Source organism: Microtus oregoni, unplaced genomic scaffold, assembly GCF_018167655.1.
Source record: "Microtus oregoni isolate MIOR12 unplaced genomic scaffold, Mior012 000008F_ref0000371, whole genome shotgun sequence".
NCBI lineage: Eukaryota > Metazoa > Chordata > Mammalia > Rodentia > Cricetidae > Microtus > Microtus oregoni.
The window spans coordinates 58,539,701-58,565,853 of record NW_024543067.1 but is presented as its reverse complement, the minus strand read 5'-3'; the positions used below and the strand labels follow the sequence as shown (position 1 = coordinate 58,565,853).

General features: G+C 48.8%; 1 protein-coding gene across 2 annotated transcripts in view; it reads left to right on the top strand.

Annotated features, from left to right (window-relative positions):
- Window positions 1–26,153, top strand: part of Grik4 (glutamate ionotropic receptor kainate type subunit 4) — a 426,914-nt gene that overhangs the window by 99,890 nt on the left and 300,871 nt on the right. The gene's annotated exons all lie outside the window — the stretch shown is intronic.

The window sequence follows — 26,153 nt, the reverse complement described above, 5'->3', positions numbered from 1 at the left end:
GGCGGTCCTGCCCGGGTTTGTCCCCAGACCTCTTCTGCTCTGCCTCTTCTTCTGATGAAGGGCCCTGACACAATATTTGAAGAAATAGAAAAGGCCCAGTTCATCGGCTGGGATGGAATTACATTAAGGAGAATGAAATTAAAGGCTTTTCATGGAAAGAGATCTTCAGGGTAATTTGATGGAAGACTTTAATTATTTCAAAGTGAACATACCCCTACCCTCAAAGATGTTTTAAAAAGATTTCATTTGGGTGACCACATAAAATTATGTATGTGTATCTCTCTGAGTTCTTACAGCTGTTACGGATCTAGAGGGCCATCAGCAGCCCTGGAAAGGGGGGCTTCAACTCCCTGCCCACTCTCCTGTGTACTGGTGACAGATGAGGGGAAGCTGTGCCAGCCTGAGGAATCGGACTTTGGGAAGGAGGAAGCGAGCTTATGTTACTTAGATTAGACACCAGTAAGAACCTGAAATGTTACCTGCTCCCTCTTCCTTTCATTTAGTGTGTGTGTGTGTGTGTGTGTGTGTGTGTGTTATGTACTATGTGTGTGGAGGCCAGAGAGGATGTCAAGTATCCTATACTATCATTGCTTGCCTTATTGTCTTGAAACAAGATTTTTCTGAAGCAGGAGCTAGTCTGGCAACTAACAGGCCACAGCAATCCTCTTGTCTCCAACTCCCACAGTACTAGGGTTACAGGAGTGGATGGCCACACTTGTTTTTTTTTTTTCATGTGGGTGCTGGGGACTTGAACTCAGGTCCCCATGCTTGCACAGACAGGAAGTGTTCTTTCTCAGTGAGCCATTACTCTGTCTCCGTTACCTGTTTTAATTGATTTAGTCCTGAAACTTTCTTGGAAGGAAGAGAATTTTCCTCACTCTTACAGGCGAGGGTTATAAGACTACCGAGGAGGTTGTGCTGCGCTAGGGCCACACTGTGGGTGACTGTAGACTTTGTGGGTGTAATATTGTCTTTCCTCTGACACAGTCCTTGCCACTAGGCCCCTCAGTTCTGCCCTTTTTCTTCCAGATTCTTCCCAGCGATCACTAGAACAGAGTTCTTTTCATCCATCTACTCATCTGGACCTTTTTGCTTCCTTTTATGAGACTGTTCATTCTTTGCTCTGAACACACATCATCCAGAACCTTGCTGAACCTACACACACACACACACACACACACACACACACACACACGTCTTCCTTTGAGACTTTTCAAGAGAAGGGTGGGGAAGTTACGTAGTCAGGACTTTTCTTGGCTAAATTGCCAAAAGTAGTAGTTATATGGTTTTCCACGAAGAAATGTGGCTTGATGTGACCTGCAGCCAGCTAGCCCTAGTCGGGCAACACTAAGCATTGGGCAGCGGTGCTTGAGGGGCAGTAGCCAGCCGGTGGAGAGGCCTGGCTTTGACATAGGAGCTCCTGGGCCATGCTTCTAAGCTTGTCCAGTTCTGCATCCCCCTGAGTCAGTAGTCTGCTGTATTTACTGCAAGTACCCAGGGCTTTGCACACAACAGGTATCACATTATACTGGCTGGGAAATCAATACTGTAATATCGAGAGCCCATGTTAACCCAGTCTTTGCTTCATCAGTGGGAACAACAGGCTTTGCCATCTCCCCAGACTGGTATGATACGGAAGGCCCTACCTGCTTGCTCTTTTCCAAAGAAACTGTACAGGTAGGTGATGCAGGGAGAGTGAGACCAGAGCCCTAGCCCAGGGTGTGGTTCCTGCTTTGTTGTGCTTGCTTCCCCGGGGTCCTCCTGTACTTCTCTAGAAGTGGGACCTGGGTGACGTACCGGTTCTCTGAATTTGCTTCCTGCTCTTCCCCTTCTCTCTAGTTCTTGGTGTAAATTGGGTGGGAGATGGAATGGACATGGAGCTATCTGGCAGCTTCTAAAGACTGTCACCTTCCAGGAACAGGGACACCTGTCCAAGAATTAGGTGGAGCTGAAAGGAAGCCCCCACACAGCTATTGCCATTGTGGCCTCAGGATTACATGTCCCCAGAGGCTGTCATGCAGGAGGTGTGCCCTCAGACCAGAGGCTAGACACTCGCTCTCATCAGGAGTGGTTGAGCTACAAGCAGAGATAGACCCTCCCCATCGGACAGCACGCTCTTCTCTTTTAGCATGGGATTATTTATTGGTTTTTATTCATGAAATTAAAAAAATATTAGTGCATATGAACATTTTGCCTGCATATATGTCTTAAACAGGATATGGTGATGCATACCTGTGATCCCAGAACTTGAACAAGCTAGAAGAATCAGAAGTTCAAGGACACCGCAAACTAAAGACTAGCCTGGTATACTGGCTAGTTTTATATCAGTTTGACAGGATCTTGATGGTCATGATCTGGAAATAAATTTGTAGTTCATTGTACCATGAGTACCCCAGCATCTTGGTTAGGGCTCCTGTTGCTGTCATAAATACCATGTCAAGCAACTTGGAGAGGAAAGGTCTATTTGACTTTCACTTCCACATCATAGCCCGTCATTGCAGTAAGTCATGACAGGAACTCAAACAGGGCAGGATCCTGGGGGCAGAACTGATGTAGAGACTATGGAGGGGTGCTACTTACTGACTTGCTCCTCATGGTTTGCTAAGCCTGCTTTCTTATAGAACCCAGGGCCACCAGCCCAAGGATGGCACCACCCATAGTGGGCGGGACCCTGCTCTATCAACCACTAATTAAGAAAATACCACCCTACGGGCTTGCCTATTATAGCTCGATCTTCTGGAGGCATTTCTTAATTGAGGTTTTTTTTCCTCTCTGGTAACTATAGCTTGTGTCAATTGACATAAAACTAGCTGGCACCCCAGGAACCCCTCAGCACTCATTGTCTCAAAAACCACCTTACTCTTATCTGAAATGAGAGATGTGACTCGTGGCCTGCTCAGCTCCCCTGGGTGAATAGAATACCGTGATTGGAGTTTGTCGGTCTCCTAAGGTCAGGGCCAATCTCCCACGCTTCATCCTGACATCAGTGCCATAGGCAGAGAAGGGCTTGTAAAGTACAGGAATTACCATGACAACCACAGTTTGTTGGCTATATGCAGGGTGGGGGGACTGGGGGTCATGAACTTCTTTGTTGGGTTGAAGAAGCGGGGGAGGTCTGTTCCAAATGTCCCAAGGAAGGCAAGTTCCTTAGCATCCTTGCTCCTGCAGGTTCAGCCCTGATGTGAGCTCTGAGTTAGAGGGACTTCTCAAGCAAAGGGAGAAACCCATACACAATTCTTGCTGTTTTCCCCTGTACCACGAAAAATACATGTGAAGTAAAGAGCGTTCCAGGAAAGAACACTCTTCGTCCCTCCTGCTCTTCCTTTCTGAAATATTTATTGAGCAAGCAGGCTATGCCTTACGTTAGAATGCTGAGCGTAGAGAGCAGTCACATTTCCTGCCCTCTGAGGGACTAGCCATCTAGATAGGAAGGGGAAGTGCACAGCGCTGAGGCAGGAGTTGCAGCTCAGGTTTGGGTGAGTGTGATGAAGTCATCCCAGTCCAGGAGGTCCTCCTGGAGGAAGCGGCTGGGAGTTGGGGGTCATTGGAGGGTGAGTAATTGAAGAGGTAATGAAGGGCAGGAAAGTAATGTACAGAGAGACTGGTGACCTGGCCTGTCTGAACCCAGGTAGCTTTGGACAGATAGTCTTCCTATTTGTACTTTGAAAGACAGGGACAGCAACAGGACCCATTCCATAAAGTTGGTTGAGGGTTTAAATGAAATCAGTAAGAACCATGGGGGTGGGCGGGCATGTGCTTTGAAACACAGGCATACTCCTGATATGGCACTGTGGTCCCTACCTGCAGCTGGGACTGTGATTCTGTCCTCCTGCTGCTGAGCCCTATGCCCTCTGTCCCTGTGCACCTGGCTATAGGCTTGGGCTTCTAGCCAATCCTTAGTTCCCAAGCTGAGCCAGCCTCAGCCCCTCGGGCAGGTGTGAATTAAACCCAGTTTCCCTCTGCTCCCTTCTGATTGTCTTCTGAGGCAGAAAGTACCCCTGCCAGGCCTGCTGCTGTTTGTATTGACAGCTTCTGCCACCTTTTCCTTGAGGCTTTCCCCATGCTGGGAGGCCAGGGAGCTGGCCTTTTGCTAGGAGGAGTACCTTGGCCTCTGATGCACTGTCTGCCACCCCCTCAGGAGCCTGACATTTTGTCTGCACCGGGGTGGAGGCGTTGGTGCTAATTGGGCTTGTCCTGGCTGTCCCAACACTAATCTGATCTTGAGCCTGCAGTTGGACCAGCAAAGCCAAAGTGCACAGGCCTCAGACCAGAGATGAGCGTCACCTGGCCAGGGAGCCCCCAGTGAAGGTGGAGGCTGGATGTGGCTTCTGTACTTTCTGCCAGGCTGTGAGTTGCAGGGTCATAGCCAACCTGTACTTTGCAGGGTCTCAGATTCCACTCGGAGTAAGGCAGGTGGTCCCCAAATCGGTGCTGGGACTAAAGCTCTTGGGACTAGATGAACCAGGCCTCCAGGGACCTTCTCTTTGACTCTGACGGACAGCCTGTGTGGCCCCTTTGTGGGGGTGTTTCTGAAACAGATTGAAACACTCCCACAGAGTTTTGGCTGAGCATCTCTCTGGGGATGAGGAGGTCTCCTGGTGGCCTTCTGGGAAGAAGAGGCATATGGGCAGGTGGAGCATAATCAGCGTTTCTGCAGACAGTTTGGAGCAGGCAGCCCGCTCCAGTGACTTACTTTACCAGAAAGCGAAGTCCTAGGAAGCAGCTCCCATTCTTCTTCCAGCACACCAGGCTGTGCTCTGGGAGTCTAGGACCCTGCATCAGGAGCTATTAGGTAAGGAGAGACATGGTAGCACACAGATCCATATTGCTTGGGACAAGAACTGGGGAAGGGAGGAAGCTCCTGAGCCCCCACTCTTTGCTGAGGAGCTGTTGGCAGCTAATGGCCTTTGGGGAAAGCAGAGTCAGTTTTTGTCTTTGTTTGTTCTTTAAGGGTATAACACTTGGTAGGCCAACCTTTCTCCGGTGGATAGCTCCACACCCTTGTCTATAAGTGTAGTGCAAATTGAAGTCAGTGGGTTATTTTTTTAAAGTTAGGAGGGAGCTGGGAATCAATCCTAGAGGAGTTAGGAGGCGGAGTAAGGAGCGAATATGACCAAAACATATTGAATGCATGTATAAAATTCTCAAAAATTAATAAAGTTTCTATATCAAAATGGGAAGATGATTGAAAATTTATCTGTTTTAAAATTGTTTCTTTTGCCTCTTTGGGGTAAAGTTATTGGGCACTGGTGAAAGGCAGCTTACTGTACTGGGAAGTATGTGGACCCAGGTTCGGGGAGCCTGGCCTGGAGGTCTTGGGCAGGGTGTATTTCTTCATCTATACTGTGAGATGTGTCTCGGGCTCCTCTGCGCTCCTAGTGAAGCGCTCGATCTGCCAGGGTGAGGCGTGTGTGGACTCTGTGGCTCTGACAGCTCTGGCGCTGGGTTCCATCTCTGTCACTTACAGGCTAGGTAATGCCTCTCCACCTCAGTTCTCAGACGCAGAATGAAGCTGACCCTTGCCGCTTGCCTGGGGCAACTGAGAGAGTTTATAGCAATGCTGATAAAGTACGCACTAGTCCAATGGCCTCCTCAGAGACACACGGAAGGGCTTTGTTTGCCTCTGCTGGTTTTCTCATTGCTGTTATTCCATTGTCCAGCCTGTCTCTGGCCTTGCTGGAGACTGCCTCCAGCTCTGATCTGTGTCCCAGTCCCTTAAGGATTCTCACTCAGCAGGGATTGGGGAGGGACCCGAGGCTCCCAGTTTCTTCCTCACAGCTTTCTAGCGACGCGAGTGATATTTTCTTTAGGCTGCTCTTCGGGTGACCAAGCTGTGGATTTGACTGTCAGGTGTTGGTCAATGCCCAGCCTAGGTGGAGTGTCCTTTGGGGCCACTCCTCCAAGGTGGGGTGGACACGGTATATATGTGGTCGGTTTGCTAAGCTCGGCAGCTCCACAGGAAGGTGACACAGATACTCACCAAAGGAGAGATAGATAGGGCAGAGAAGAGGGGCCTCTCAGGGGCGTCTTGCTGGCTGTGAGTCTGGCCTTGAACTCCCAGTTTTAGGACTGGCATTATGACTGCCTCCTCCATATGGCGCTTGGATGTTACTAGAAACTCTTTGAGGCAAGGCCCGTGTCTTAGGCTGCATTTCACTGTGGAACTCCTCAGATAGTGCTGGGCATGTAGCTAGTGCCCGTGGGGTCCATGTGCTCAGATGATCCGCAGTCTTGGAGCCTGGTGGCATATGGAATGAGACCACGGACTTTGGGATCGAGTGGTCCGAGGCATGACGTCAGTCCAGCACCACCATGTCTTATCGTCAAGCCCTTAAAGTCTCTATGTGTCTCATCTAGAAACATGAGATTGGCAGCACCTGCTTCCAGGGACTGATGGGTGTGTCCCTTCAAAATCCACGTTCACATCCTGATTTCAAAGTGGAGGTCCTGGGAGCTGGGGACTTTGGGGGATGTGGCTATGTCACAAGTATCGAGTCTGGTCACCCAAGTATGTGTCCTTAAGAAAGAGACCTCGAAGGCTCGCTGTCTCCCTTTACTGTGTGGAGATGTGAGGAAACGGAGCCACCTACAAGGGGAAGAGGCTCTTGGCTGAGCGTTTGTGTACGAGCTGCCTGTCTGTGGCACTTCACTATGGTAGATCCCAGGAAGACACCCAATAGCATGAGTGTGCAGGGCCTAATGGAGACAATGGAGTGAGGAGCCTGTCCAAGGCGTGTACCCGAATGCTTTCTCATCCCTCCATCCCTCTTTGCCTCCCACATTCGAAGGAGAGCTGCCATGTTGGAATGTAGACTCACTCAGAACTCCGCCTTCACCTCTTAGGGCCTTGCTCTGCTGCTTGGTCCTGTATATCCTGGTTAGCTCAAGCTGTGGAAAATGAAGGTGTTGACATTGTTCCAATTGTCCTCCGACAGCCCAGCCCCTTTTGCCTGTCTTCAGGTTGTAAGACCCAGTGTGTCCTGGGATGGAAGAGCACCCCCTGAGCTGAGAGGTTAGAGTTCTGAGAATGCCTCAAGGCCTCCTGCCCCAGGCCCTCACCCAAGAGCTCACTGTGTTTGCATGAAACAGCCTTCTCGGGGGCACCTGGCACACCCCTCCTGTTTGCTGACCCTGGGAGTCAGAGCACACCTGTCAGCTGCAGGGACACCTAGGTGCCACTCATTTATCCTGTTGGTGATGGTGCCTGTCTTTGTTGCTGCACCCAGTTTCCCTTGCACTGTCAGTGATGCTGTAAACTGGGTGGCCACCCTCCCGATCATTGCTTTTCTATGGTCACAATCACATGTGGCACCCTGGCCATCAGACCCTAAATTCATTTCTTTTTTTTTGGGGGGGGGGTAGCTTGTCCCCAAGGCCAGCGGCATAATGGGGGAAGATCAGAGTCAACCAGGAGTGCAGTGTGTGCAGAGCCGATGATGTCAGTGGCTCCTTGGCTCCGAGTTTCATTTAAAATGAAGTGCCATCAGCCAGGTAATTATCATGATCACATATTTAAAGTACTTAAATATTTGAAGCCATGTCAAGCGGTTTGCAGCTCTCTAAATCAGAGACACAGCTAGACTGGGACTAGGCCTCACGAGAATGCTAGCCTTTAGGGACCCAAGCCTTTCTGCATGGGGAATAGTGAGCCGGGCTCCTGACTGGGGAAGGCTCCTTGTGGACACTGTCTTCTTCTAGGTCTGCAGAGCCTTGTTGGACATGTGAACTTGCACAGGCTCCACTGCATGCCCTTCGCTCTCTGGCTTAGATGTCTCTGGCTTGCGACTGTTTTCTGCAAGACTGCTGCACCTGCCACCAGTGCTGTTAGCGGTCCCAGAAGCTCTTGACTATTACTGTTTGTTAATAAAGATAAATCCTGACATTAAAGCTGCGCTGATTGGTCCCTTTAAAGTAAAAAAGGAAATGAGGTGACATACGGCCTCGGTGAAGGAGGCCGTGTATGCTGGCACAAGCAGGGAGGGGCTGAATGGCTGTTCTCTCTTCTTTGACTCCATGGTCGTTGGCTTGGGAGAAGTGGTTGTAGGCAGAAGGAAGGCATGTCTGGGCATGGAGGGCGTTAAAAGAATGCGTGCTAGTGGGGCATCTAAAAGGCCACAGTGCCACCCTCTTTTGCTTTTGCTAATGGGAGAGCTGTGGGCATGGTGGGATACTGGGGCGGGGACAGTTCATTGATAGCCGTGCAGAACCTACATGTGGCTGTGCCGTCAACTTTCTGTCGCTGTAAGAAAACTCTCAAGAAAAGCAACTCGAAGGTGCTGCTTTGATTCAGGGCCATGGCTTCATGGGTGTGAACTTTTGCTCTGGAACCTGTGAGGAGGCAGAACGGAGCAAAGAAAGCTGCTGTCCTCGTGGCAGTGGGGAAGGAGAGCAGCTAGTGTCCCAGGGTCCCCTTCCTGAGCACTGCTGTGTATTTTTCTCTGGAGAGGCACAAACATGTGTTTATTTAACCCAAATAAGGCAGTGAGGATGGAAAACAATTCAACCCCAGCTTGGCCTCAGGAACTGGGGAGTTTGCTGTCATTGCTTCCGGGACCATGGGTGAGTCAAATGCAGCTATGGCACTGAAAAGTTTTCCTCAGCATGGGTGACAGCTCACGAAAGCTGCACCCCTGAAACCCCTGCCCAATCTGTAGACAGCCAGTCCTCTTTCCAGCAGTTGTTACTGTGAGATTCTGTGAACCACGGACATTTCCAGAGCTTGCTGACCCTTGTGAGTTGCCGTAGCTTCCTGAGTTTTAGGGGGTTTCCTCCTCCCTCTAGGAGGGAATGTTTGGGCTTGGAGGGTGTGGCTATAGAACAGGAAGGTAGTCAATGACTTAACATCTTCCCACTAGACTTCACCCCCACCACCACCCAGGTGGTCTACCACTTTACAAGAACACTACAGGGTGGTGGGCAAGCCTGTAGTATGGGGATCTTTGAGGGGGGCGTTCAAGATCTAAGTCATAACAGTGACCCAAGGAACCTTGGTGTTTCCTTAAGCTGTGTAGCTTTAGGTATTGGCTACACTACCTCTTTGAACTTCATCTCACTGCTCTGCGTGTGTGTGTGTGTGTGTGTGTGTGTGTGTGAGAGAGAGAGAGAGAGAGAGAGACAGAGAGAGAGACAGAGACAGAGACACACACACAGAGATGGATGGAGAGCCAGAGACACCGAGACATGGAGACACAGAGAGAGGAGTTTGGCATTGCCTGACATGTTGTAAGCCACTTAATAAATGGCAGGAGGGGACACTGGTGTCTTGCATTTTGTAGCACTTTCTCTGTCTCCCTCGGCCATTGCTAGGATATTAGTCATCAGAGGTGGCAGCTAGTGTATTTGCTGTGATGTGTCAGTTCCTGACCCAAGGCTTCATTCTGGGTCTTTCTGCCCCACAGCCTTTCCTTCCTACTACATTTTGTGCTGCTCGGTGAGTGGAGACAGAAACCTCAAACAGCCTCCTCTCCCCTTAGCTCCCATCTTGGGGAGATCCTGTAAACTCGTCTGCAAGGCCTGACCCTGGCCTTTCTTGAAAGAGCACCCATAATCCTGTCTGTCAGCTTCCCTATCTAGGAATGTTCCTGAGAGAGACCCTGCCCCTCTGGGGACATACTTGAACTTGGGGACTCTTGGTGCTCTGACTGGAAGCCAGCTATGTGCAGATAGGGATTTTGGGGACTGAGGGGACATGAATGGATTGGGCTACAGACACTCACGATATTTGGAGGAGGCTCTGGCAGGCTGGTGAGAGCTTATCTCTTTATTCTATTGATCTCTGTGCCCAGCACAAGCTCCCAAACATAGAGGGTGATCTTCCTGCTTAGGGAGGTGGCCAGCTTCAGCAACCTTCCATGTCCTGCTGTTACGAGAAGCAGGATTCCATCACCCACTCCTTAGTCCAGAAAGCTCTGCTTTGATGGTTGGGAGCAAGGGGAATGGGTGACCAGGCAAGCCAGGGACCTGAGCATCCGTGGATTGTTTTCCTGCCTCTTTATGCCCTTCCAAGACAAAGAAGATGAATAGGCACCAGAGAGGGGGCCGGCTGTAGCTCAGCAGTCTCTACAAAGTTCTGTTGGTCCAGCACTGCGCACATGATCTTCCTCTTCTACCTTGATATGTTCTAACGGGTGACCTGGCTGTGGCGTCTGTACTTCACCTCTGACAGTTGCTTAGAAGGGAAGGTTCACAGGGCTCTCCCTTTGAGTATGACAAGCTAGCCAGGGTGCACTAAGTCATCTGGATCAATTGATAGGCAGAGGTCAAAGGTCGCTTCCCTGGTGATGTAACCGGAGATGTCTTGCCAAGCGTTCATACACATCTCCCCTCTCCACTAGAACATTTTCACATTTATGTTGTCACTTGAGGGCCATCCCAAAGCTTGCCTTCTGCCCTCAGAAACCAAACTCTCAGCTGTCCCAGCTGAGATGTGATTGTCCATGCTCTTGGGAGAGAGTTAGCAGGTGGGGACAAATGTGACCTCCACAGCCTCAGGTGAGTTGCGTGGTCTCATCTCTCTCCTACCTGCTCCCGTAGCCTTACAGTTATGGTTTTGAAGTCATTAATTCTGCTTTATTAAAAAAGAAACTACCTTGGGGGAGGGAAATCTTGTTGAATTAGTCATGGACAATTTAGTGTAAATTAATAAAGCTGATGCTTTCCTGTAGCTATAGAGTGAGAGAGGGTGATGGGAAATTGATTAGAGACTGGGACGGGCATGAGGTAAGTGAGTGATGGCGGGGAGATGGTAAAGGGTCGTACTAAGGAAACTCGGGACAAGCGTGACCCCTGCTTTGCCAGGTTATCTCAGTCTTCAAAATTGCTTCATTGTAAGATTTTCCATAAAAGATTCCAGGAATATTACACACACACACACACACACACACACACACACACACACACACACGATAATGTACAACTTTTAATTTTTACCAGGTAAACATAGCACCCAGGTTGATAAACAGCTCCTTATTGCCCTGCTCATATTTCCAGTCAGTCACTATGAATCCCGTGGCACCCACTGCTCTGATTTCTAACGCTGTAGACAGTTTGCCCTCAGGGCCTTCCTCTGCACATGCCCTTTGTGTCTGGCTTTCTTTTGTTTAACGGTTCTATTTGTGAGAACCATCATGGCAAGGCTTGCTCGTTTTCATAGCTGTGTAGTGTTCCGCCAGGTGACTGCTACAGGTTACCTCTCCTGTGACTTACGGACATTTGGATGTGTAGGTATTGACTCTCAGGAGTAATGCTCTAAGTATTTGGAACCACGTGATCCTCTTGTCTCAGGAGATGTTTTTCTCCCGAGAGCCCTCTCCTCTGCCTTTACCTTCAGGGTAGCATGAGTGTCCCCCTGCCCCCTTGGTGTCTGTCACCTAGTAGATTGTAGCTCCAGGGTCAGTGTCCAATGGGAGAGATATCCCCAAAGGCTGGTTGGCTTAGTGACCATGTCATTGAATATAGAATACAACCTACTTTTTTTTTCATATTTTGCTCAGAGCTCATCTCAACATCTAAAAAAATGTAGTTATTGGGGACCTAGGGAGATGGCTCAGTGGGTATATTAGTTTGCTTTCTATTGCTGTGTTAGAACATGGTGACCCAAAGCAACTGGGGAGGAAAGGGTTTATTTGGCTTAGACATCCTAACATAGTTCATCAGCAGAGCAGGGGAAGTTAGGGCAGGAACCTGGAGGTAGAAGCTGGAGTAGATGCCATGGAGGAACACTGCAGACTGGTTTGCTCTCCATGGTTTGCTCAGCCTGCTTTCCTGTACAACTCAAATCCATCTGCCTGGCATGGTGGTGGTAGTAGTGCTAGTGGGGGCGGCGGTGGTGGTGGTGCTGGCAGCGGCGGTGGTGGCAGCGGCGGTGATGGCATTCCCCACAGTGGGCTGGGCCCTCCCACATCAATCAGCAATCAGGGCCAATCTGATGGGAGCATTTTCTCAGTTGCAGTTTCCCCTTTCCAGTTAACTCTAGCTTGTGTCAGGTTGACCAAAATCCATCCACCCCACATCCACAGTGTTTGCTGTGCAAGGAAGAGGACTTGAGTTGAATCCTAAAAACCTGTTTTAAAAAGAACCCAGATGCATGCATGTAATCCTGTTTCTGTGTGGGTGTGGAGACAGGAGGATTCCCGAAGTCTGCTGATCAGCCCGTCTGGTGAATCTGTGAGCTCCAGGTTCAGTGAGAGACCTTGTCTCAGAAGGTAAGGTAGAGAGTGAGTAAGGAAGGCATCAAGCATTGACTTCTGGATTTTACATGTATGTGCACACTCACCTGGTTGCATGCATGCATGCACATGGATACACACACACACACACACACACACACGATAGGGGAAATAAAAGAAGCAGGTATTGAGAGCCTGAAGCATCAGTTAGAATCTATCCCTAAAGAGCTGTTTCTCTTTAGGCTCAAGGTTTACCCTGGTTCTGGGTCCTGAGAACAGGACTGGAGTGAGAGACTGCCTGTGGTTTGGTCTATTGGAGCAATCTTTCCTGGTTTGCTCCAGGATAGACCAATGATGCCCCATCATTGCCCTGGATCTCTCCAGGCACACACGTGGCAGTCAGTATTGGGGGAAAATGGATGAATAGAGAAGGTGCAGGAGGGAAGGAAGAGGAGGCAGAAAAACAAGGAACCTGTCTGCCAGTCAAACCTGCATGTTCTACTCTTCTGAAGCCCGTCACAAGCCAGGTAGGGAGCACAGCTCTCTCCAGAGATGCACAGGTCCTCTTGTCCCTGGTGGAGGCTGGATTGGTTCCATCAGTCAGTGACAGAGTGGAGGAGGAGCACAACTGTTGAAGATGGTATCAGGGTGTCCTGCAAGAGCAGGTGCTTTTTCCTGATTCCTGGTAAACCCCATTCACTGGCAAAGCAGGCACTTGCGGCTTTCCTGGCTGTGCCGTGAGTGCTGCTGTTTGCTCAGGTTAGACCCTACTCACACACCCTTTGCTGAGCTGCATAGCAAGGACACCGTGGATCCCCTGCGTAGAGAAAGCTTGACATATCAAGCAGGCCCACCTGCCCTCATTCAGAAGGTCTGGTTGCATGCTGTGACATTGGTATGCTGATGTCAACGGCCTTGTTGTTACAGAAACAAGCATGCCATTTAAGGGAAGTTGTGTCCCTGGGATTATTCTGTCTTGGATGATCTACGGCTACACTTAATTTCATCTGTTCTCTTGCCTCAGACCTGTGTTTTACCTTTGAGGTTATTTCAGAGCCTGTGAAACACTTGTTTCTCTAGGGTTCCTAGGCCTCAGAACAGCATCTCCTCAGCCCCTACTCCCACCAAAGATGGCAGCTAACTCCTGCCTTATTAGCATTTGCTTATCTGTCAACTGTGGGACAATTACAATGTACCGGGTATTCTCCCCCTTTCCAACAAATCCTGACTCATTCAATCCCCTACAGTTTATAAAGATGACCATTTAATATCCTTACGTCCCCAAACTGCTACACAAGGCTCTGAGAGATAAGGTAACTTACTTGGGTTGCACAGCTAGTAGGCGGGTGTTGGAATTTGTCCCCAGAGTGTGGCATTCTTCACAGAAAGCGCTGCGCTCTGCTGTTTCTCTGTCCATGATAGCCTCTAAAGTGGTCTGGTAAGTCAGAGGCAGCATTTTGGAGGAGGGGGCAATTAAATTTTTTTTTGTGTGTGTGCCTTTCTTAACCTAATTTCTATCCAAAATGATCTTTAACCTTGGAAGTGCAGGGGACCAGCTCCTGGGAGAATGGTCCCAGTGTGTGAAGCTCAAAGACACTCCGGAGCCTGGGAAGCACCATGGACAGAGGAAGCTTGGGGCATTGGCCTGGACCAGCCTGGGCTGCTAATGAGGACACTCAAGGCCCTGCTCTGTCTTTTGTCTCGCTTCCCACACAGCACTGGTGCTCCTGGCATCTCTGGGCATATTGTCCCTTCCTGTTGCTTTTACTTTCTTCTGTCCTCCTGGGCAGCCATTCCTTCCTCTACAGTCTGCCCTCATGCTGCCTTAGGACATGGTCTGGGCACATACTAGAAGCCTGGCTATACCTTTATTTCCCATTTCTTCCACATCTGCATCCAATCTCTAGCCCTCATCCACCCTAACTTCTGAAAATGTTCCAGACAGGCATCTCCCTCTCCACCGCCGCTCCCTTACTCAGGCCACCCCTATGTTTCTCCAGGATGTCAACACCCATCCACATGGTCTCTCTAAAATGATCCTCAGATTGTAACCAGAGTGGTCTTTCTATAAGAAATCCTCACTGTGCCAACCCCCGTGTTTACACCCTTCCCTTAAAATACAGCTCAGTCCTCTTAGCTTGCTAAGGCTGATGCAAGTTCTGTTCTCTCAGGGCACTGACTGACTCACAGCCTTCAGATCTCAAAAGGTCGCTGCTTCCCTATCATTTGGGCCAGCTGTGGACTGGTCCCTCTTCTCACTCCTCCCCCTTTCCCTTTGGGTAAATACAAATCACCATGCAGGTCTCTATTAAAATGTTCTTTCTTCTGAGGAGTCATTCCTGACCCCTCAAGCCTGACTTGAATACCCGCCCCCGGCGCCGGACTCAGTGCTGCCATGGCAACCAGCGATAACACTATTCACTTTGGGTTTGATGACTACCTGTCTGTTTTTCCCCAGCCCACGTTATCTCTCTAGCACACAGCTGTGTCCCCAGCCTAGTTCAGGCCGGTTTGTAGAAGATAGTTCTGAAGGTCTTAATGAGTGAGCGCTGTCATGAAAAGGCCTTGATGGGGCAGTGTGGAACCGGGGGTTTTAGAATCCATTCTGGAGCGAGATCTTGAGTTTGCTTAAGTCACTGTTCCTCTGAGTGTCACTTCGGTATCTGTGAAGGGAGTAGCTGGTGTTGGGCAGTCTTCAGGCAGCTTTGAAATGCAAATTTATGGATCTGGTTCTTAAAGAAGGGTTCGCATTTGTGTTTGTTGATTTTCGCATCTTAGTGACAAAATACCCAGGGAAAAAGCTTAAAGGGGGCCCATAGTTGGGCCTTCCTTCGTCCCAACTTTGAAGAACTTTTCTTACCAAATTAGAAAGTTTTCACATCTTGCTGTTCTGCTCCTTGGCTCGCAAGTCTCACTTGAAACATGGATGAAGGTAGCCAGTAAAATGCATGCCACGCACCGTATTCTGGTTGGTTCTGAAATGTTCTCTGGGTTAACTAGCCCATTAGATTCAACTTCCCATCATGTCTCAGGGCACAGACAAACTGTAGACAAGTTCTCTGCAGAATATAACATGAACAGACTCTAGTCAAGCTCCTGGTAGAAGCCGATTTCCACCTGAGCCTCCTGAGCAGACTTCACCGTCCACATGCCCACCTGCCTCTGGTGTTCTAGATTCCCACAGGAATTAGCCATCCAGTTTAGCATTCTGGGGCTTCTCTAGCTCAAATTTCCAAATTCCAAATTCTTCCCAGAAATCAATTCCAAGGACCTAAGAAACAACACATGGATAGGGAATCTCAGCAATGACGTGTGTGTGTGTGTGTGTGTGTGTGTGTGTGTGTGTTGAGACAAAGTGCTTGAGAAAGCAACTTAAAGGCAGAAAAGTTTATTCTGGCTCTCAGTTTTGGTAGTGGCATGATACTTTTGGGCTTTGGTGAGGTAGAGCAGAAGTGCATGGCAGTGCAAAATCTCCCACCTGATGGGTGGCCAGGTAAGGGAGAAAAAAGAGGGACAGTAAGAGGACAGGGAAAGGAACACCTGCATTGACTTACTTCTTCTAGCCAGGCCCTACCACCCAGAAATGCCAATCAACTTTTGAGTCCATTGCTTGATGCACTGATAAAGTCTGAGAGCGCCCCCGCCCTCACCCGTGATCTGACCACTTCTCAGATTGGAATTCCCTGCTAGGGATAAAGCCATCAACATGTGAGCTTTTAAGGGAGTGTTTATATCCAAACTTATCAGTTTCCCTGGCTTTCTCAAGGGTCCACCTGCTTCCTCTCTCGATCCCTTTCCTCCAGGATGTGCTGGCAGGCAGAGCCTGGCATCCTGTCTCAGTTTCCACTGTATCTATGACAAAACCTTGAAACTCTACTCCTCACCTCATCTTGTTTGCTGTCAGAAACATTGCAACTAGGAAGCTTCCGATGTTGCCTTCTGCCCTGAACTGTCACCCTGATCAACAGGAAGGTGTTAATACTGTGGGCTGCTGGGCCTGTCCCCTTTCCAGACAGAAACAGTAAGCTCCTGGTAGCCCTGGGCTCTCCAGTGCGCAGGCCTTCATTTTGCGCTGTGGATGCCCCCGTTGTATGCCGTTTCCACATGAGCCTCCAGGTCCAATCACGGGATACCTACTGCATGGTGGGCATTGTTCTAGGTGCTTTAGAGACATATGAAATAAAATAGACAAAACCTCTGCCCTGGAGGACCTTACGTTGTGCTAAGTGTGTATGGGAGAAACCCATATAAATAAGAATTGTAAGAAGCCGATGGCATTAATGTTCTAGGTGAGACATGCGGGAGGTGGTAGGGTTTTTGCAGGAGAAGAAGGAAGCTGTCCCAGTAGTCAGGAAAGAGTGTGCTATTTGAGTCCAAGAGAAGCCCCTGAGGTGGAAGTATGAAGGCTGTGTTGCGGGAACCTTGAGGCCCCATGGTTGCACTAGACTCTACACATCAGGCTCTCAGGAACAACATTGAGGTGATGTTAAACCCCCACGGTGTTGCTAATGATTGAACTGAATGTCCTACAATTTGTCTACAAAGTCAGTTCAGTCCTGTGGCAAGAGCTGGCAGGCCTACTCACTGCCCATGTAGGCCATTCTTTGAAAATTACTTACCTGCCTTGAGTTTTTGTCTTTTAGTCGTTGGAAGAGAATTGATTAGATTAGATGATTAGATTAGATTTCTTTCCGAAAATGCATGGTGAGTGTGTAAGTGAACAAACAGGTAGATTCCATGCCCTTACTGTTTACTGCACCTGGCCTCGGGAGCCATCATTGCCTTCTGAGCACCCATGTTGTGTAGTTTAATGGAGGAGGCTGCTGCTAAGGCAGGGAGCTCCTAGCTGAGACTTAGAGCTTGGATATCCTTGGTGCCTGTGGTGTTTGGATGAGAATGGCCCCAAAGGCTCATATATCTGAATACTTGGTCCCTAGTTGGTGAGAGTATTTGGAAAGGACTAGGAGGTATGGCCTTATTAGATAAGGTGTGTCATTGGGGTTAGATTTCAAAAGCTCAAGCACCATTCCCAGTTTCTACCCCCTTCTCTCTCTGAATCATGCTTTTGGGGGAGCTCCTAGCTGCTTTTCCACTGCCATGTTGTCTGGTGCCATGCTCCCGACTATGATGACCCTGGACTCTAACCCTCTGCAACCATGAACCCAGCTGCAGTGCTTTCTCTTGCAAGTTGCTTTGGTTGTGGTGCTTTGTCATGGCAATAGGAAAGTGACTCAGACAATGCCCAAGTTGACATTGGGACCACCGGCCTATATGCAGCTGGCCTGGGTCTTTGGCTGGACTGGAAGGCCAGCTGTGGTGGTCTAGAAGCATCTTTCTTCTGTGATTCTGGAGAGTTCCCATCTGGTGCCTGCATTCTCTTGCCTACTGGCTTCTCCTCAGGTCTCATAGAAAAAGGGAAAGTGTTGGGAAGTTGTCCTTCCTGTGGTTAATGTGTTTCGTGCCCGCTGTGTCCCCCTGTGCTCTAGTTCCGGGCAATTACCCTCCTGCTGGGTTTTGTTGCTGAGCACAGCAGGTGGGCCTTGTTTGTAATTCACTTGCCCCATTAATGCTGGGTAGGCACCATAAGGGCGACTGATCCATTCAGTGCCCCTAACCCCAGATGTCATTTGATAACGGGGACATTAAGATGGCTTTGGGGGGTCTGGCTGCTTCTGCAGTTTAAAGCTACGAGAAGCCTCATCCACTGCTGGTCACAATCATCTGCTCTGATGGAAAATTTGTATCCAAATATTTCCCCCTGACCATGGTGATCTGGCTCTGGGCAGTCCCAGCACCAATAACAGCAACAGCTGTCAAGCTCTGAGTGCTTGTTGCTGTCAGGCGCAACAAGACCCAACAAGACTCCGAAAGCAACTTTTGGATGTCTGAGGTTTCCCCTAGCTATGGATGGGGAAACTGAGGTCTGGAGAGGTTACTCACTCACATCAGGTCACATGTGTGAGCAGTGGAGTCTGGACTGGTAACTATTGTCCTGCCCCACCTCCTGCTGAGACACTAAGACAAGTGGAGGCCGTTCAGCAAGTAGCGGAGGGGGTGGGAGAATCTCCAGCTAAGCGTCCATGTTGTTATTATTATCCTCATCATTATTATTATTTACTAACATTACTATTGAGATAAGCCACTGAGTAGGGGGGAGGATGAATAGAATTAAAACATCCTTTTAAAAACATCTTTGTACGTATGCATGGTATATGCATGTATGTATGTATATGATGTATGCATACATGCATGTATGATGTATGTATGAATGTTCATGTGTCTGAGTGTGATGGTGGTGAGTAGACATGGTGCATGTGTAGAGGTCAACCTTGAGTGTCAACCCTTGATTGCCTCGTTGTTTAAGACAGTGACTCTTGTTGCTCACTGTCATTGCATATGGCAGGCTAGTTGACCCTTAAACTGCTGGGGGTTCTTCTGTCTCTGCCTCCCATTTCACCGTAGGCACACTGGGGTTACAGCCATGTACCACCACATCCAGCTTCACATGTTTCCTAGGGATTTGAACTCAGGTCCTCATGTTTAGCAGAGAAGTTCTTTACCTACTGAGCAGTCTCCCTAGACTCCTAAATCTTGTTATGGCTTACTTTTAATTAGCCATCCAGTCAATCAATCAATCAATCAATCAATATCAATCAACCAATCATACAATCATACATTTACAGAGCTCCAACAAGGTGGAAAACATTATCCTAGGTGTTCTATAGAAAATAAAAATAAACAATTCATCCATGCAATGAATCTAAGAGAGATAGGGAGCCAGGCAGAGTCTAGGACATGAGCGAGGGAATGAAGTATTGGGCTATCTGGAGGGAGGAGGTTAAGAACTAACTGACCACGGAAATCACATTTAGGAAAAGCCTTCTTCAACTTCATGCAAGCTGCTGCCATGTTTCTCCTGTGTGGCACCTTCTTTAGTCTTTGAGTGAGTGATGCTGTGGCGTGGACCGGCCTGGAGTAGATCTGGTTCACAGGAAATGCTGAGAACTTTGTTTACACGGGGAACAAACGCAGAGCCAGTTTGAGCTCAGATTTTTGACTCCAAGGTCAGAGCCCTTTCCCTCAAAGTCACACAGCAGCCAAGCTCCAGGTTTGGGGCTGGGCCCCATCCAGACCCAGCAGTGTGCCTGATGTTCCATGTCTTGCGGAGTTGGCTCCAGAGTTGCCTGGGGCTCTCCCCCTCCTACCCCGAGATCCACAGAGTATGTGCTCTTCCTCAATGCCTGGCTGCTCAGAAACTTTTTTTTTAGTGTTTGAGAAAATTCCTGTACCCTGATTTTGAGTTGGATCACATCTGTTCCTTTCGGTTCTCATTCCTCTCTCACAGTGCTGTTTGCCCATGGCTTCCTCAGCCCCCTCTCCTCCATGCACCCCACCCCCTGTGCACCCTGTCCTTGATTGTTTCCTCAGTACTGCTCACTTTCTGCACCACCACACTCACCCACAAACTCACAGTGGCTCTTTATTGCCTAGGTGAGCAAGTTCAGCTTTCTGCACCTCGGCCTTTGAGGCCTTATAGTATCCCTGCTCTTTCAGGAGCTCGGACACGCATTTCTGGCAGCACGTCATATACAATGAGTGTCTGTCAGTGCCAGTGGTTTGCTCTCCGGATTAGTACTTTTCCCGTCTCTGTGAGCAACTACTCCACAAGAAGCAAGTTAAGGGAGGAAGTAATTTATTTTGGCTCATGGCTGGGAATGCATGGTATTGCGTAAGGTTCATGGCTGTGGTGGCAGGAGCACAGGGTTGCTGGTTCACATGATGGTAGGTCAGGAAGCAGGGAAAGCAGAATGCAGGCACTCAGCTCACTTTCTCCTTTCCCCCTTTTTATTCAGTCTGGATGCCCATGCCATGGACTGGTTCTGCTCACATTCAGGGAGGATCTTCACCCCTCAGTTACTCCTCTCTGGCAAAGCTTTCACTGCCACAACCAAACCAAAGGTGCACCTTGTTGATATACTAGGTATTTCCAAATCCAGTCAAGTCGTCGATCCAAATTAACCATTACAGTCATTGTTTTGTGGCCGTCCCTTAATTTCCTTAGTGTGTCAACAGGAGGCCTGGCCCAAAGCCTGCGTCTTTCAAGATTTCACTCAGCAGCAATGCTCCAGGGATATCTTTCTGTCTCTACCTTCTAGCCCTGTTCCCTGCTTAGTGGCAAAGTCTACACTGATAAATGAGAAAGTTGCATCTTCCATGTGCTGTTTCTTGAGTTCCATGGGTCTTTATCTGCAAACAAGGTCATTGGGCTTTTCCAGCAACTTCCTGAGGAAGGCAATGCATCCCCCCCGCATCCTAATGCCTGCTAGCATGAAGCAGGGCAGGGCAGGCATTGCTGTGGAGCTTCTCAGTCATGCATTTCCAACATGGCAGTCCCTTTTGGGTGTGAAATAGCATTCTTGGTCTTTCTTCCTGGTTCTGGCAGCCAGGGATAGTTTTTTAGGGTGTATGTGTTCCTTCACCAGTGTTCTCGTGAAGATGCCTGTGTTGGGGAGGATACTGGGCGCTTAGCTAAGGCCACTGTGACTAGGGAAAGGGTGGGTCAGAATTGTTAGCTCCTGGACTCCTAGCCTGTAGAGAGGCTTTCTGTCTCAGGCCAACAGTAAGCAAAAGAGACAGGACCCTGATGTGACTTCTTCTGTGGCTGATGGCCGAGAATTTCTTCCTGGAGTAGCTTCTGAAGAGGATGCCTCTTTCCACCGGAAACACAGCTGAATACAGTGGCCCAGGGCTTCTTCTTCAACAGACTACTCTCCTCTCATGGAGAGCCTGGGATGTAGCTAGTGAGAAAAGAAGCTGTGGTCCCGGGAATATCTGCTAGGACCACAGGTTGACTGAGGTAGTGACAGCCATGGTACTGGAAGGATGACTGGAAGGGTAGGAGGAGGAGACTCTCTGCTCTGAGTAGCAACTCCACTTCCCTAGGGGTAGCCAGAGCATCTATGCCAGGGATGAATGTTCTAGAAAGGTAGGCAGGCCCTGCATCCCTGAGTACTTAGTCTATTGACACAGGTATGACCAGACTCACTCTCCTGAATGGGACTCAGGGGTACAGAGTGCTTGCTAGTCTTGGAGCAAGCCAAGGAGAGAATCACAACACTGCTTTGAGACAGGGTTTCTCTGTGTAGTCCTGGCTGCCCTGGAACTCACTCTGTAGACCAGGCTGACCTCGAACTCAAGGAGATCCATCTGCCTCTGCCTCCCAAGTGCTGATATTAAAGGTGTATTCTACCAACACTGGGTGACACTTTCGCTTTTTAAATTATTGACCAACCTTTTAATTGAAAGAGGAAACCACCCCCTCTCTGTTAAAATGCAAACCGAGAACACTGAAGGATGAAACAGAAGGCACCCTCCTTCCTACCACTAACCTAGGTCCTCAGGCCTCTTCCAGGGGTAGCTGGCCAGAGCCACTTTGTTCCCTCGACCCCTCAGGGAGCCTGTACTAGACTCTGCCCTAAGTGGGTGATAATTAGTGCTGATTAAACTGGATAGAGGAAAGAGATAGGTTGGGTCATCCTTGTATTTCTAGACAATTCCTAGTGGTTGGTCTGCAGAATAAGTAAGTCACCCTGAATTCTGAAAAGAATGCCAGTTACTTTGTGTGAACTTTTATTATAGAAATTTTTGTTGTTATTGATGGAGGTTCTCATGTAGCTCAGGCTGGCTTTATACTCACTATGTCCCCAAAGATGGCTTTGGACTTCTGAATCTTCTGCTTCTGCTTTCCAAGAACTGGGATTATAGACATACACCACTACTCCCTTTTAAGCAGTGTTTGGGGTGGAACTCAGGGCTTTGTGCATGCTGGGAAAGTTCTCTACCAATGGAAGCACAGTCCTAGCCTATGGACCTGTATTTAGTTTAGAGTCTCTACTGTTGGGGGTGCAGAGAGGCCTGCCTATAGTGGCTCCAAGGAGTGCTTGCCCAGATGGCTGCTTTCTTTCAAAGCAGGTAGGGCCCTGCTTTCTGAAATGGTGTCTAAGACATCAGAATTGCTTATGTTTGTGGCTACGGACAGGAAAGATGTACCGAGGTGAGGTGTCCACTGGGTGATGTAGCCAGGCCAAGGGTCCCCAGCAGCTCCAGACCTTGGGATGTCTTCTTTATCACATTAGATTTCCATTCCTTTTTGACCTTGACCCTGGGCAGCAGCATCTGCGAGTCTAGAATAAACCTTCTCTTGCTTCCTGGGCTAACTAACACTTTGCTATGACTCAGGATATTGTCCCATTCCACTTCGTTCTAAGTTGAGTATGTCACTCCTCTGAGGCTCTCCAAAGGCCCAAGGCAAGAGTCTACAGAACACTTCAAAATATCAGGAAGATTCCAAAAGAGAGAGGACATATTTTTCTAGAGGTGATTAGGCCCTAAAACTGTTCTCACTGCACCCCCCAACCCCATCCTCTGTAGATATTCCTCAGCAAGGGCTCTTGGCTCTGAATGTGTTACACATACTCCAGCACTGAACTGGTTTCTTTCAAATCTGTGACACACATATTCTCTCCAAGGAACTCATCTCCCGGAGTGCAACTCTCCGACAAATGCCAGGAACACTGCTTACACTCTAAGCCAGTCCCACCCATCCTGTCTAACTCTGGTCCTCTACACACGTACAACTGGCAATTGTCTCTCCATCTTCTTATCATCAGCCACTTGGTCAGAGGCGGAGGATGTGGCAGCTGTACCCTACAATCCTATTCTGAAGGGTGGTAGGTCCAGTGTGAGGCCCATGGAGGGGAGACATCTGCTTTAGGTACCATTTCTTTATCCTAGCGAGGGAGGCTGGCCATTGTCACAGCAGATACACTGCAGAGCATCTCTGGGCTTTTCTATAGCAGTGGGCACAGCCATTTCTACCAGGGGCCATATGGACTCTTCCCTAAATTGTTCTCCCTCTGCCATTGGTTCCTGTCTTAACTCAGTCCTAATAGGCCATGCTATAATATTATCACCAGAGAGCTGTTCCTCCTTGTCACTTTCAGAGCAGTGGTTCTCAACCCTTTTGGGGGTCAAACAACCCCTTCACAGGGGTCACCTAAGACCATCGGAAAATACAGATATTTACATTACAATTCATACCAGTATAAAATTATAGTTATGAAGTAGCAATGAAAATAATTCTATGCTTGGGGCTCACCACAACATGAAGGGCTGTATTAAAGGGTCACAGCATTAGGAAGGTGGAGAACCACTGCGTTAGTAGCCACACTATAATCCACAAAAGTTCACACTCAAGAACCTTGCAATCAAATTACAAATAATAACAATAATCAAAAAAATCTGCTAATGACTTAAGTTTATAATTTTATATTGGGTTACATTCATAGCCATCCTTAGTCACATGTAGTCTGTGATCCTATGCTTCCCCTTCTCTGTCTGTAATGGTGGCATCTGCTTCCTGAATGTCAGATTCATGTCACTTAACATCCCCATGGTTAGGTCCATGAAGTCAGGGATTCTCGTCCAGGACTCAGAGAACTGTCAGAGGTAGTAGGCACGCGATAAAAATATTCACAGAATAGACAAAGTACAAGACAAATCCAGGCTGAGGATTTATTTGGGTGCTTCGGCCAGTCTGGGGCTTCCAAACCATCAGAACCCTTTCTCCAGAAGTCTGTTATTCATCTGCAAAGCAATTCTGCACACAGTATCTCATTTGGTCTTCTTTGTAACCCAGGAGGGTAGGTGGTGTGAGTGCGATTTCCTCATGTTGCAGAAGAGGACATGGGGACCCTCAGAGGTCAAGCGAGAGGCCTAAGGTACCACAGTTCTCCACCTCCAGTGTGCTGATTATTCTCCTGTGTCTGAGGCTGAGTGGGGAAGAGGGACTGACTGCTGCAGAGAGGGCTTCATGGAGGGCTTGCAGCCTGCAGGGAGAGATTCTATGGCTGAAGGAAGAGTTTCTGGGTCAAGGTTGACTTGAAGCTGCATCGAGGATGTGAAGGCTCTAGGGTTATTTCACTAAGCAAGCCTTGGAGATAGTCTTGTCGGAAGATGTAACTGCAGTCCAGGGCATCTTGTGCACAGGAGCTGGAGGGAAAGGCTGGATGGGGCTGGAGAGATGAAAGAATGACCATGCTTGTTGACTTCCATATGTCAACATCTGTCTTTCCAGCAAGGGCTGCAGTCTGCCTTAGTCTTGTTGGTCTGAAAACAAAGTCCAGAGACATTAATCAAGCAGCTTAAGGACACACAGTGATAACTGGGTAGGGAGGCAGGTGTGTGCTGTCTTCTGGTGAGGGACTCTTGTTTATGGGTGCAGTAGGGGCTTCAGTCTGAAATCTATTTGAGAATGGTTCAGGTGTGTGTGTGTGTGTGTGTGTGTGTGTGTGTGTGTGTGTGGCAGGGATCACAATATTTATGTTTAATAGTACTTGAGAATTCTGAGTGGTTGTACCTTACCTTGTGGTCCAGATACCAGGCACCTACAGTTACAGTGAGCATGGGACGCTCCCACGGTCAGACTTGGGTTGGGCAATCTGTCCAGCCATCATTCTTCATTTTGTCCTAATAAGCCAGTCGAGGATCTGCTCCTGCTGCCAATGTTCAGTGCCCCCTGTCGACTCTACTATCTTGTAACTCATTACAAGCATGCAGGAGCAGCTCTTTATTGGAAATCTAATGGTCACGAATGCAGTTTTTCCAGAAGGCACCCCCAGACTCATTTCCCCTGACTCAGCAACATGTGCAGATGGCTGGAGGTCTACATCATGCCTTGTTCTCCAACATCAGTGTATAGCATTATTATGCTCCCACCTGTCCTCACATACCTACTGCACACTAAGTTCCGAGACACAGGGAGAAGGTGGGTAGAAAGAATGAGGGTAAGGATAGGGACCTGGATATGATGGCCCTATTTCTGCCTTTGCTAGTCGTGTGATCTTGACAAGCCACTCAACCCCTCTGTCCCTGGGCTCCATATCTGCAGTGGGGAGAACAAATGGGTGTATCTACTTCCCAAGACTCTACTGAAGACCAAATGAGTTGAAAATAGTGGTTTTTTTTTTTTGCACAGAGTAAACATCCATAAATATTCAATCAATGCTGTGTTATCATGGAATTCCATTCTTAGAAGTGCAGGATTTCAGAGCTTGAAGGAACCTTAGAGAACATGTAGCCTGGCTCCTTCGTTTTGCAACATCAGAAACCGATGCTCAAAGAGTTGGCTCCCAGAGCTGGTGTGCCCAGGCCCCTGACTCCACAGGCACTCTTGCATCCTGGTGCCACCAAACTCATTGCCAAGGACATGCCAAACATTTACAGAGTGTTCCATTACTGTGTCAAGGATCACATTAAATTCTCCCTCAAGTCGCCACAGAGTCTACAGGTGCTGGCTTTTTGCTCTATGGTGGCCTGCCACCCACCCAGACCCTCTCTCTATCTGAGCAGCTTTCTTCCTGCTGGGGTGGGTGGAGGTGGCGTGAAAGAACAGCAAGGAAGCAAACACCCATTTGTCTCGAGGAGCCTGGAGCGTCAGGAGAAGTAATCAAGATCTTGTTGCCCACGGCTGAGAGAAAACCTGTAATTAATCTGACTGCCCCTCTGATTTTCTCTGTTCCTTTCACCACCAAACACTGTCTGTTGGCTGTCAGCCTCTTCTCTGTCCCATCTGGGGGAAAAAAAAATCACGATTAATGATCTGGCGGTCCTACGAGGACAGCAGAGGATAGTGCAGGGACTGCTGTGAGTAAGGAGAGTTACCACTCAGTGCAGGTGGGCTGGGGGTCCAGAAGGCATGCACAGCAGCACAGCACCACCGTGGGCTGTCCTCAGGCTATGCCTGTCCGCTTCATCAATCGGCCACGAGCGTGAATCAGTCATTGTTTATTGAGCTTCTATGCAGAACAGGTCCAGTTGCATGTGTGTTAGGTAGATGTATCCCTGGGAGAGATCTTCCCTGCTCTCCGTGGCAGTGTTAAGTGTGAAGGGAAACATCTCCTTGTCCAGGCAGTTGTGGTTATTTCT